This window comes from Ailuropoda melanoleuca, chromosome 6, assembly GCF_002007445.2.
Source record: "Ailuropoda melanoleuca isolate Jingjing chromosome 6, ASM200744v2, whole genome shotgun sequence".
Taxonomy (NCBI): Eukaryota; Metazoa; Chordata; class Mammalia; order Carnivora; family Ursidae; genus Ailuropoda; species Ailuropoda melanoleuca.
This window is the reverse complement of record NC_048223.1, coordinates 18,919,699-18,934,461: the sequence shown is the minus strand read 5'-3', so window position 1 is coordinate 18,934,461 and position 14,763 is coordinate 18,919,699.

Sequence of the window (14,763 nt, the reverse complement as noted above, 5' to 3'; positions counted from 1 at the left end):
TACATCCTTTTATTTTGTGAATCTTTTGACTGATTTTTGTAGATATATTTGCTGCTTTTGTGCTTCCTACTTTTCTTACTCATGCTTATCTCATCCTTTTTACTCAGAGTCCCCACTAATATTTCTTGTAGTACTGGTTTAGTGGTCATGAATTCCTTTAACTTTTGTCTGTCTGGGGTGCCTGGTGTGTGGGTCTATTTCTCTCCCCTCTCCATGCCCACGGTATCCCTCCCTCCTATGGATAGTCCTGAGGGTCTGTTTAGCTCCTGACTGCATCTCTGCCCTTCCTACCCTCTTCAATGTGGCCTCTTCTCTACATTTAGCTGTGGAGAGTCTGTTCTGCCAGTCTTTGAGTCATTTTCTGGGTTTACACTGATGTGGGTGTTAGCTAGATGTATTGATAGGCCAAGACGAGCTTAGGATCCTCCAACTCTGCCATCTTCCTTGGAAGTCTTTGTAATAGATCTTATTTATGACAAAGGAATATTGGCTACTATAGCACTGGGTCCATGATGTTGTCCTCATCATGGGGCTTCCCTTGGGGCAGGGCATAGAAGAATAGCCACTGAGCACTAGGAGGCTGTAGCAGATTGTATTTTTCAAAGATGATCATACTAATATATATATATTTCATCTCATATGTTCTTAAAATGTGGTGCTGCCATTCTTCCATACAGGGACAGGGGCCTATATTCTTGCCCCTTGAATGTGGGCAGATCTTTGTGGTACCTTGACCAGCAGAGAAAATAATCCTATGTGATTTCTGAGGATAGGTCATAAAAAGGATTCATCTTCTGCCTGGCTCCCTTTTTCTCTGTTGGTCTCATCCTTGGATCCCAGTCACCATGCTGTGAGGAAACTAGCCACATAGAAAGGCCACATGTAGTAGATGTCCTAGCTACGGTTTAAGTCCTCCTAGCTACTCAAGGTTTCCCAGCCAATAGCTAGTATCAACTGCTACACATGTGAGCACATGAAACTTGAGATGATTTCATCTCCCATCCTTTAAGACCTAGCTGAGGCCCCAGATGTGGAGGAGGGGTCAATTCTGCTACACACTTTCTTAATTCCTGACCCAGAAAATCCATGAACATAAAATGATGTTTTTATGTTACTATACTTTGGGATCATTTGTTATAGCAGCCAAAGTAACTATAACAGAGGGGTTCTACTCAAGGTCTACTGTGGTCTCCTTATCCAGGAAGAAGGGAGAGAGTCCTACCCAAGGACTACTGTGGTTCCTCTATCCAGGAAGAAGGGAAAGAGAGTCTGAATGATGTTTTGGACTAGAAGGATGGAGCCAGGGGGTATCAAGAGATAGGCAAGGGTATAAAGCAAGGTATGGAACAAATGGGGTCAGAGGATTCAAGAATTAAGTCTGAGAACTGGGGGGCTCTTGGCATGTGCTAAGTAGGCACTTACTTTCCAAGAAACCTGGTTTGCCTTGCAGCAAAGAGTGGTTCCAGATCAGGAAGGAGAGGAGGTTATCTTGGAAGCCAATGATGGGCTTCAGCATATGCTGTAAAAAGGATTTGGACATCAGATGGGTGGCTGGACTAAATGATAACATTTTGTGGTGCCTGTTTGTCTCACTCAGAAGAGAATGTTACTCTTGACCTTGGGGTCATGAGTTTGAGCCCCACATTGTAGAGATCACTTCAATAATTAAAACTTTAGAAAAAATAAATGATGACAACATTTAATGTTCAATCCTGAAATTCCATGAAGTTCCTAGAAAAGTATAGAACACTATGCAAATGTACGTATGTATTATAATACATTTTCTGTGGGCCTGATAAGAAAAGGCTTAATAGAAATTGGTAGGTAGCTAGGGGCACCTGGGTTGCTCAGTCAGTTAAGTGGCTGGGTCTTGATTTTGGCTTAGGTCATGATCTCAGGGTCTGGGAATTGAGCCCCCCTATTGGGCTCTACACTCAGTGGGGAGTCTGCTTGAGGATTCTCTCTCTCCCTTTCCCCCTGCCCCTTCCCCTGCTCTCTCTCTCTAAAATAAATCAATAAAATCTTTTTAAAAAAGAATAAAAGAAAAGAAATTGGTAGGTAGCTTAAAGTCAAGGCAAGAAGCTAAATAATTCTCATAGGGTCAGTGGAGGCATCACTGTATCCCCTTTGTGCTGGTGGCAAGATAAATCCCCACTATACCATCTACCACGTGTTAACCTTCAGTTATACATTAGATTCCAGGCTCCAAGGAATATTCTCCTAATAAAGATGAGGGGAAGTGAAGAAGAAGAAATAAATCCATGTGGGAAGTAGGTGACACCACAGTCAAGCATTTAGCCATGAGGAAGAGGTAACCCCAACTCCTGGAGCCACATTTGTGAACAAATTATACATTGTTGGAGAATGGGGGTAAAGGCAACCAGAAAAATGTAGCAGCTCCTGCCCTATATTCTCCAAATTATTCAGAAAATCTCTATCAATCCATTTATTGCAATAGCTTTTAATTATTTTTTCAGTTGGGCTGACTTTTAATGTCTAAAGGGCAGGGATCAGATATCTTCATGTGGTTAATATAAACCTGAAAGAGAACAGGAACTCAATAATTGTTTGATAAATAGGTAGACAGAGGGAATGGCTGGCTGGCTGGCTGAATGGATGGATGGATGGATGGGTAGATAGATGGATGGACAGATAACATTTCCTGTTGGATATTTGAAAGCTGGCAAGCCTACCACCCAAGTGCAGGTTTACTATTCCACCACTTAGAAACTTTGGCCCAGAACCTTTGTATATGGGTAGGTGAGGGGTACAAAGAAATTTGGACATTTATGAATGGTCTTCTGATACCTCTATATCAACTTACCCTCCTTAGAATTGCTCAGTAAACTACCGTGGAGCACTAGGATGGGTCCTCCACCAATTAAGCATATTGTTCATTTATTCGACAAATATTTATTGAGCACCCCAGTCCCTGTGCTAGGCACTGGAGATAAAGATATAAACAGGTTGTGACTCTGACCTCTCATAATCAAATACAATTTGATAGTACAGTGATGATAGAAGGATAAGGTGCTGTAGGGACATGATAAGAGCAGATACATTGATCTAGGGAAGATCAAGGAAGGTTTCCCATAGAAAATGATGTGGAGTGCTAAGTGAGGAACCAGGCAAAATGAATGGGGATGGGTACTCCAGGGAGAAAGAAAAACATATGCAAAAGTCCAGAAACAAGCTAAAGCCCTAAGAGCTTCAGAAACAGAGACATTCTATAGGGCCATAGATTGAGCCATAAACAAGTGTGAAGATTCACAGAAGATCCCTTTTTATTTGAACTGGAAAAAAAAAGGCCTATTAGCTGAAAAGCCTTTTTGCTATCCTCAAAGGACCAAACTGTAAGTTCCTGGTCAGCTAGGACTGTGTTTTTCTCATCTTTGTGGCCACAGAGGGCTAGCTTTCTTACACAGAGAAGGAACTCAGCACCTATTGTACACCTAAAACTTCCCTTAACATGTGAGCAGATTCTAATTTTCTTCTAGAAGACCTTGTGCTCCAAGGTGTTAAGACTGAAGGGAACTGTCTTGTGGTCTTGCCTTTGGAAACAACTCTATATAAGCCTTTGGCTATCTCCTAATCACTGTGTATCTAGGTGGCTTTGTCTTCTTTTGAGTGAAGAAGACCCTAAGAGCTCAGTCCTAGTGGCTTATTGGAGAGGTAATCCCAGGAAGCACTGGTAAGGGACAGGGAAGTATGACAAGCAAGGGAAGGAAAGAAGTAAAGGGTGTACTAGTGAGTTTACTGCTATAAGAATCTGGACTCAAACCTGTGTGAATCTTGGGGGAATAGTATAGAAAACATCTCAGAATTGGCTCAGAAAAGAGGGAGCAGATGTATTTATCCACCAGATTCCATCTCTCATTGATTGGTTCAGGGCAGCTCGTAAGAAAGTTAACTCCCAGCATTTCTGGCCTGACCCCCACATGCAGGCAAAGGAAGTGAGGTGTTATGGGCAGGGCACTGAAGCATCTGCTGCTGGTTGCCTCCCACTTAGGCCCTAAGCCCTGCTCATGTGGCTGGGAGACAAAGGAAGTCAAGTCCCTGAGATCCAGACTACCATCTGGTCTTGTGCTCAGGGGGATTTCCTGATGGCAGGGAGGTTCAGGTCAATCCTGTGATATACTGGGGTACTAAAGAAGTCATACAATTATTTACTGACTTTTTTAAAGCTTCTTCCAACTCATACTCATACTGTACTTACACTTCAGTTAATTTTTCATCTTATCTTCTGTATTGCTATAATTTTTGTTTTTAATCAAAATGTTCATTAAAATCCTGTCACTCTCACAAGGTTCCTTGCCTTCTGCCTCACCCTTCTCTGTGTCACAGCATTGAAGAGACCTAGGATGGTCTGATGGTGATGGGGAAACTGAGGCTCAGAAACCAGAAATAACGACACAAGGTCACGTGGCTAGGTAAAAACAGAGCCAGGACTAGAATTCGAGTCTCTGGGCTTCTAGTTTCAGAGGCTGACGAACTCTGACCTTTGGGCCAAAACCAGCCTACTGTTTAGTTTTATAAATAAACATTTATTAGGGCATTTGTTTACATAGTATATATGGTTTCTTTCATGCTATAACAGCAGGGCTAAGTATTTGCAATAGAGACAGTGTGTGCCCCACAAAGCCAACATGTTTACTATCTGGCCGCTTATAGAAAATGTCTGTCTGTTCTCAGCCACTGTTTATCCCTTTGTCCCCTAATTCCTAACTCTCACATTATCTGCAGTCACAGTGTCATCTTACATACAGTCTCTCGTTTACACTGCACAAGAACTCAGGCAGGTTTTTCCCATTTTATAGAAGAGAACATTAAGGCATAGAAAGACTGTTACTTGCCCAAGATCACACAGCTGGTTGAGAGGCAGAGGCAAGACCCAAATCCACATCTTCTGACTTTAAGTCTATGTGTTTTTTCCACCCAGACTCTGCTCTCTCTTGGGCTCTGTCATGCCTGTCCCTAGTTTAATTTCTAAATACTCATCCATTCAGGCAAGAGCCTCCCTCAATAGATGTATAGCTTTCTGTATGGCATGAGTAATCTAGATGTATATCTTCATGTTTTTCTTGTTGCCTTCAACTCAAACATAGTGCTAGCACAAGATAAGTTATAAGAATCCAGGAACAAAGCCATAAATTTTTATAATGTAGGTGGTTGTTTTTTATAAACTGTAATTTATTGAGGTAGAAATGTAAGCCTTTCAAGTACAGAGGACTGAGAAGATTTATCTGTGGTATATCCCACTAGAACTCCGTCTCACTTGTTAAAGAGATATTCCAGAAGGGCTTAACCCACCCAGTTGTGACCATTCCAAGCAACAGCATTTTGTCTGAAATATTCCAGTGGGACCATGTGGTTCAGATAGTTTTCTGACAAATATATCAAGGGATAAACGGAAGGAATTACAAAAATTAAACACATGCTTAACTGGAAGTATGTATGCAGGTGATTAATATTGAGAATCACTGTTACACTAAAAAAATTGTGGTTCCATCATAATTCATCTGCAGCCAGCTCTAGCTATTTAACCACTTAAATAGTAAATTAAAATTACCGTATGATGAACAATGGATTTTACACCCTTTTGGGTTAAAATTGACAAACAATATTTAAACTATCACATACACATGACTTACCATGTGAATTTGACAACACTCAAACCGGTCTATACCCCATTCAAGGAGAAAAGTTCACTGTTTCTTCCACCCTGCCTCTGCTCCCTTGGGCTCATGCCTGTCCTTAAGTCTCACTCTTAAATACCCACCCATTCAGCTAAGAGCCTCATGGCTTTCTACATGGCTTAGGTAATCCCAGGTGTACGTCTCTCATGTTTTCTTGTTGCCTCCAAACCAAACAAAAAGGTAGCTCTGGTACAAGATAAATTACAAGAATCCAGGACCACATTTGGATGTTGCAGCAATATCAAATTCCTATAATCTTTTCTAAATGCTTTTTCTAAATCTCTGTGTTTCTTGCATTGCAGACCAGTAAACAATAGTCTGCAGAACAGCACCAATCTGCACTCTGAGTGCCACTCAGAGATTTCCTCTTCTTTATTTTCCATGTTGTGCTGGTTTTCTATTGTGAGCTCCATGCTATATTCCTTCCCATCCTCTCAGAATTGGCCCTATTGCTTCCTTATTTCTATGTGTGAAACAGAGTTGCACTTTCATCATAGTACTGTTAAGAAGGTTTTGATTCCCTTGATAAGCTCTGCCTACCAAAAATGCTGGCTCCCTACCTCACATACTCCCCTAGGAATGTCAGTGCTGTGCAAGACTTTCTTCTATTCTGAGCTGTGTAAGACTCTCTTCTATTCCACCTACATGTGGGTGGCATCTGCCACTTAGCCAGGGCCAAGGGAGGTACTGTTTAATGTCTGTGTGACAGGAAGTGCCACTTCCTCATTGGCATCCAAATCTAAAATAGAATTTCCCCACTGGGCAGAAACACTGTAGCCATGACACTACCTGTATCCTGTCATTGCCCTGGGAACTACTCCTCCCCACCCCTCTCCTCTGCCCCCCGCTGAAGCCCTATTTGATTGATTGCATTTCTACTTGATCATATAGTACTGAATATTAAGTAGCTAGAACATTCATTGACTGACAGTTACCTTGCCTGAAAGCCTAGTTGTCTCCATCAATTCAAACCCCCCATTAAGATCAGGTCGACAGGCACTCTCTTAACTAGAAGAGAGAGGACCATATTTTAAATTACACCAATCCCATCTGAAGTGTTAATTGCTGATATACACTGTGAAGTAGCATTTTTAAATGGATAAAATTTTAGCCTTTACTCCTGGTTGGTGTTTAGACTTTGATGACTAAATTTCTCTAGAAGATAAATTATTTTGGGAACAGCTTGGGAATAGAACTGGCTTCTGTTCAAATTAAAGTTTGTCACCATCATACAATTTGCTTCCACATCCTTCCATCTCCTACTTTTAGCTGTGCAACTTGCTAATTCTCCTGTATTTCAAAGGTGAGAGGTGCCAATAGTGACAGAGGCAGTGAGGTGCTGGGTGAAGGGAAGGAGACTTTGACCTTGGGGAAAATACATAACAGGCAAATGTTACTTTAAATGCTCGGGGGAAAATGTCCATTCTTAGTTATAGGGAATTAAAGAAAAAGATTAAAAATACTTAACTTTTTAAAGATGAAAGACATGCCTTATTAAATTAAAATCTTACGCAAATGCCAACAAAAAAATACTGTAGCTTGAGGAACCTGTGAGAAATGTAAAGATTCTGTTTCTTCAATCCATCGAAGTCCTATATCCCAGAAAAACTGAGACTCACAGCTTTCAAAACAATTTAAACTCCTAAGCCACGACATTCGGTAAGCTTCTTCTGGGCCATCACTGGAATTCAGGGTATTCCAAAGATCGTCTTCCTTCTCCCTGGCCTCCCTCCTTCATGTTGATTCTAGCATCTGATATTTAAAGATGAGGATGACAAGAAATAATGCCACTTTCCTCCACTGTTTTAAAAAAAGAATTGTTGAACTCAGACATGACTGTCACTCACAGCCCCAACATTTGACTGACGCTTTTTTAAAAAGTTATTTTTTTTCTTTCAAAACAAGGGTGACAGTTCCTGCATAAAAAAAAATCTTCCATCAATTGGGAAACACAATCACTAGAAATTTTTGGCACACTACTTTGGGAGAAAGAGGTGATTGAAAAGAAAACAGGCTAATATTAAGCACATTTGTTTAAGCAACTGTCCAAGTTGTATCCCAGAGTCAGGGCAGATTCCAGCAATTTCTTTCTCATTCTACATCTGTAGTTTTGGTCAGTGCTGATCAATGGTTATAAAGTTTACCCTTACACACATCAAGATCCTGACCATCAAAGGAAGAATAAATAAATACTGTTTGGTGTACTGTTCTTACTAAGGCAAAAAATTAGACCAAAACGTTATTAAAAAGAAAATTACAGGCCCAAAATAGAGTCACTTGTGCTAGGCCCATGTCACTAAACCAGGGCTTAATACTTAACCTAACTTCAGTTTCAATCTTCCTTAGGAATGAAATTTTAACTGGTCAGTCTAGAATTTCCTGGTCAGCACCGAAGAGATAAATCATCTAATAAGACCCTTTGTCCCCCAAAGGAAGGTAACTTTGGCTGAAGTAATCCTTTTTGTTGATGACTTTTTTGATCCACTCTCTCTCTGCTTTTAAAAAATCTTCCCTTTTGTGCAGATATTTGGCACTCCTTTCTACTTGGTAGATGAGATACTGCCCAATTCATAAATAGTTCAATAAAGCCAACTAGGTCTTCAAATTTTACCTGGTGAAATTTTTGTTATTTAACGACATTTCAAAAAGATTTTCAACTTTAGTTGAAACTGCCATTTTAACCAACTGATTAAAAAAAACTAGAATCCATATTCCTTGAGTACTCTGGTTAAACTATTACCTCATCTGTAAAATGAGAAATTCCCAGTAGAAGGTTCATTCATTTATTTAGTGTCTTATTAAGGGTCTAATCTGTGCCGAATGCTGTGTTAGGTGCTGGAAATACAGTCATGAACAAAACAAAATCCCTGCATTCACATGACTTATAGATTAGTGGGAGTGAGAGATATAAAGCAAATAATTACATAAATAATTCATAATTGCAGTTATGATAGCTCCTACAAAGAGGAAATACAAGACGTTATGAGAAAGTGTAATGGGGACAGAGAAAACTAATCTAGGATTCCTAAATCCCAGCAATAAAATCATGTGCAAAGGTGCTGAGATGGGGGCGGAGCCTGATCCTTTAGAGAAAAGGAGAGTGGGAAAAAAGCTAAAATAGTATGAATAATTGATCAGGGATGAGGCCGGAGACCAAGCAGTGACTAGATAAGTCAGGGCTTTGTTGGTCATAATGATGAGTTAACACTTTATCCAAATAACGAAGGGAAACTATGACTAAGACGCCTATTTGTTCCCCAATATCTGTTCACACCTTTTTCCTTTAGCAATAGAACCCCTGAATGTAGGCAGACACACAGCTGCCCAAAACAAAGGCTACCTTTCCCAGACTCTTATGTGACTGAGTTCTTGCCAATGAAGTATAAGTAGAAGTGATAGAAGCAACTTGCAGGAAGTATCTTTAAAGAAGAGGGTGCATTCTCTTTCTTCTCTCAGGTGGGACTGCTGATAGGATGGCAGGAGTTCAAGTAGCCATCTTGGACCATGAAGGTAGAAGTCACATACTGAGAACAGCAATGTAGCAAGGTGAATGAAGCCTGATTACCTGTCACCATGAGGGGCCACACTACTTCTGGATAGGTGCTTCTGGGCTTCTACTATGTGAGAGAAGATTACACTGAATTACACATCTATTCAAGGCACTCTTATTTTAGACTTTCTGTCAGTCTCTGCTGAACCTATTCTTACTTGATACAGAAATCATTTCTTAAAAGTAGAGGTTAAGTAAAGGTCTTTCATGATGGGATTGTGATCTGTTAAGCCCACAAATTTCTATGACCTTTATGACATACCTGAATATTTAATCTAAGAAATAAAACTGGAGCAAAGCTTTTGTTTGCTTATTCATTTTTTTAAATTCATTCACTTAATCATTTGGCACCTGTCACATACAGAGTACTTGTCTTAGGTATTGTGGAGAACAAAATCACAAATACTATGATGCCTACCCTAAAAGGACTTATAATTTGAAAATACAGATGTGGATGACCCAAGAAGACAGTTAAAGAAAAGCTGATGTTAAGAACATGGACAATTCATTGAGATAATAAAATTAGCATCCATTGGGTCGAATTTCACCTATAAAGCTACCACATAGCCTAAGCTCCATTCCAATTCAGAAACTATTTAAACTAATGCTCTAAGGTATAAAGTTTCAGAACAACAGGAAACTTTAAAGAAAGCCACTACTTGCCTAATTCGATAATTAATAGGATTCTGCTGACCTCAGCAGACCACTCAAGCAAAGTAAACAGGCAAAGATCATTTCCTTCTTTGAAACCAGAGATTAACAAAGAAAACTCAGCCAAACACTGGGCTTTAAACACCTGCTGATGAAATCTGTTTTATCATTGTCATTGCCAAAGCTAGTCCCAGTCACAGGCTCATCATAGTTGCTGAGATCTTACTTAAGAATTAATGCTGCAGTTTTACGGGAGAGAAACCTGATTTGATATTTAGAAGTAAAGTTGAAGAGTCAAATGCCTCAACAATCATTTAAGAACATTTATGAGCACACACCACTGAAGGAGGAAGCCCATGGAAGACAGTTTGCTACAGTCTTGGGTGAGCAGGCTTTGGGAGGGGGGAGGACTATTTTTGAGCACTTCTGTGTCAGGGATCGTGTAAGGCACATATTATAAGAGAGCCTGTTTAATACTGACAACATCTGTGAGACTTGAATGTTATCTCCTTTAACACATAAAGAAACTGAGGCTGAAGAGGATATAATTTATCCAGATCATGGAATCCAGATGTGTTCTGTCCATTAAGTCAGGCAACATGAAGCTCTGTGGGAGACAGTGTCATCAACTGTAAATTGGAAGTGAGGGGCATTTTCCTTGTAAAAGCCAAGCTATAGTTCTCCACCTAATAGCCAGCAAGCCTGTTTCTGAGCCTTGGGGATGCCCGCCAGTTATAGCAACAATAAAGTCTTCCCTTTGTACTAAGTTCATAAATTCAGCACAATAAACCAACTGTCTTTATAGTAATTCTTCACCTTAAGATAAAGATCTTCACTTAAGATTTGAAAACATTTTAAGATGTATGAAAACTGGCACTTTGAAACACTATGGTGCAAACTTTTATGGAAAAAATGAGAAACTTTTGACAATATCAACACTTAAAATTTGGATTTTGTAATTCTGTTTGATGATGGTTTATTTCTGTCTCCTGTAAAAATTTGGCAAAAGGCATTTACGTTAGTGTAGCAGCTCTGCTTGATGAACTTCTCAGGGACATAGGATTCTCCCAGGCCAGTGCTCTAACATCCCTATGATGTGACCCTTGTCTTCATGGTCCAAGAAAGGGGCTAGAACTCCAGACACAACATCTGCATACTAGGCATTAAGATAAGAGAAAAAGAAGGAGAAAAGAGTGTTTACCAGCTATGACGATATCAGAAGTTCTACATAGTACTTGTACTTCATTGGCCAGAATTTAGCCCTAGGGCCAAGTGTTCTTACAACAGAGATATGAGATATAGTCTTTATTCTGGGCAGCGAAAAGTCTGAGGCTTTATAATGAAGGAAAAGGGAGAAAACAGGTACTGGTAATAGCCAGCAGTCTGTGCAGTAAGTAAACAAGAAGGAGAGGAGATTGTAAATTATGATATTATATGTCAAGAAAAGATTATATGTGTACACATATAAAATGTCCTCAGAAACACTCAAGAAACTGACAGCTTCTTATAGTCCTTCAATACTGTTTAGATTGTCACCATGAGTACAAATTGCCTTTATGATTTGAAATTTTAATTTGGCAATTGATAAAATTTATACAAGAGTGGATTAAGAAACTTGATAGAAATATAGACAAATATTAAGGAAATTGTCCTTGGGAGGGTAGAACAGCAAGTTACTAATTGTTCTTTTATTTCTTCTGCAATAATTTCTGCTTCTAAACACAGGTACTGCTTCAGAAGTCAAAAAGAATTAAGATGGAGTAAAATTAAGAGTAAAATATGTTAAGTGAAAGAAGCCAAACTCAAAAGATTATTATGTACTATATGATTTAAACTAAATGGCATTCTGAAACAGGTAAGTCTATTGGGAGAGAGAACATATAAGTAGTAAAACCAGACATTAGAGATAAAGGAAGGTTTGACCACAAAATCTCAGGTTAGAGAGGCTACAGCATGAAGAAATTTTTTACAGTGATAAATATATTCTGTATCTTGATTGTGGTAATAGTTATACTACTCTACACATTGGTCAAGGTACAATAAAAAAATAGGGACACCTAGGTGGCTCAGTCAGTTAAGCATCTGCCTCTGGCTCAGGTCATGATCTCAGGGTCCTGGGATCAAGCCTCATGTCCGACTCCCTGCTCAGCAAGGAGTCTGCTTCTCCCTCTGCCCCTACCCTGTCTCATGATCTCTCACTCTCTCAGATAAATAAATAACATCTTTTTTAAAAAGATACAATCAAAAATATAATCCAGAAAATCAAAAAAGATCAAAATTGGTTAGATTGGTCAAAAAAGAAAAAAAAGAAGACAGGTCTAAAGAATGAAAATGAAGCTATAACTTGAAATACTTATGGGGAGGAGGGTAGGGGCTCCCTTTTTCAGCTGGTCCCCTGAGTCGAGCCGGTTAGGTATCAAACCATCCTGAACACCCACGGAATCAGCCTGAGATGCAGGAAGATACATCTGGATCTCTACAAATGAACATCTCCAGCGCTGAGTACTGAGGTACAAAGCGGGGAGCTGTGAATCCACGCACAAATATTGGAAGATAAATGGAAGGGGGATGGAGCTGCCGCATTTGGCCGCTGGGAAGTGGTAGCCACCTGCACTGGGGAGAGGCCTGACTCGAGGACTGGCACCCGCGAGAGAGCTGACTGAGACCGTGAGCCAGGGAGTGTGTGCGACCAGTCTGAAAACCAGAGCTCCGGAGTGCACGAACGACACTGAAACAGAGCTCCGGAGCGCACGGGGGAGGCTGGCGGCTGGCGGTGCTAGAAACACAAAGGACAGAGACGTGCGGGCCCTGGAAGTGAGGGCTGGGATGCCGGCTGTGGGGCGCACATCCCGGGACGCTGCAGGGTTTAGCAGCACCAACAGAAACAGAGTTAAAGTAGCCAGAGGGGCCCAGTGGAGAGCAGACTGCGATCCCTCTGTTCTGAGACAGAGACTGGGATTCTGCTACTGCTGCTCTGACTCTCGGGTTGGAAACACAAAGGACAGAGACGTGCCGGCCCTGGAAGTGAGGGCTGGGACGCCGGGTGTGGGGCGCACAGCCCGGGATGCTGCAGGGTTGAGCAGCACCAACAGAAACAGAGTTAAAGTGGCCAGAACATCAGTGGAGAACGATCCGCGATCCCTCTGTTCTGAGACAGAGGCTGAGATTCGGCCACTGCTGCTCTGACTCTCAGAAGAGGCACAGCAAACCGCCAGGGAAAGCCGCCAGAGAACAAAAGCCTGGAAATACCTGCTCACAGTGTGCCCATCCCTATTCCCCCTCGCAGGGGACAGGGAGACTCTACCCAAACAGGGTTGCCTGAGTATCAGCGTGACAGGCCCCCTCCCCCAGAAAGCAGGCTGAAAAATCAAGAAGCCCACATCCCTAAGGTCCCTATGAAACAAGTACACACTGCCTGGGTCCTGGTCAATAATTTGGGCTCTGGGCAACCCCGCTACCTCTCCTCATCAGAATGACGAGAAGGAGAAATCCCCCCCAGCAAAGAAAAGACAATGAGTCTNGGTCAATAATTTGGGCTCTGGACAACCCCGCAACCTCTCCTCATCAGAATGACGAGAAGGAGAAATCCCCCCCAGCAAAGAAAAGACAATGAGTCTGTGGCCTCACTTACAGAACTAATGGATATGGATATAACCAAATTATCAGAAATGGAGTTCAGAGTAACAATGGTCAAGATAATGTGTAGACTTGAAAAAAATATTAATGAAAATATTAATGAGAATATAGAATCTCTAAGGGCGGAAATGAGAGCGAATCTGGCAGAAATTAAAAATTCTATGAATCAAATGCAGTCAAAACTAGATGCTCTGACGGCTAGGGTGAATGAGGCAGAAGAACGAATCGGCGAATTGGAGGATGGGANAAGAAAAAACGAAAATAGAAGCTGGTCTTAAAAAAATCCACGCCCACGAATGTAGATTACGGGAGATTACTGACTCTATGAAACGATCCAATGTCAGAATCATCGGCATCCCTGAAGGGGTGGAGAAAAACAGAGGTCTAGAAGAGATATTTGAACAAATTGTAGCTGAAAACTTCCCTAATCTAGCAAAAGAAACAACCATTCGTGTCCAAGAGGCAGAGAGGACCCCTCCCAAGCTCAACCACGACAAACCTACGCCACGTCACGTCATAGTGCAATTCGCAAAATTAGATCCAAGGATACAGTATTGAAAGCGGCCAGGGCAAAGAAATTTCTCACGTACCAAGGCAAAGGTATCAGAATTACATCAGACCTGTCTACACAGACCTGGAATGATAGAAAGGGTTGGGGGGGCATTTTTAAAGCTCTTTCAGAGAAAAACATGCAGCCAAGGATCCTTTATCCAGCAAGGCTGTCATTCAGAATTGATGGAGAGATAAAGACCTTTCAGAATTGCCAGTCACTGACCAATTCCGTAACCACGAAACCAGCCCTACAGGAGATATTAAGGGGGGCTCTATAAAGGTAAAAAGGCCCCAAGAGTGATACAGAGCAGCAAGTCACAACCGATACAAAGACTTTAAAGAGAAATGGCATCATTAAAATCATATCTGTCAATAATCTCTATCAATCTAAATGGCTTAAACTCTCCCATAAAACGCCACAGGGTTGCANATAAAACACCACAGGGTTGCAGATTGGATAAAAAGACATGACCCATCCATTTGCTGTCTACAAGAGACTCTTTTTGAACCTAAAGATACATCCAGACTGAAAGTAAAGGGATGGAATAGCATCTTTCATGCCAATGGACCTGAAAAGAAAGCTGGGGTAGCAATTCTTATATCAGACAGACAGGATTTTAAACTAAAGACTATAGTTAGAGATACAGAAGGGCACTACATTATTCTTAAAGGATGTAG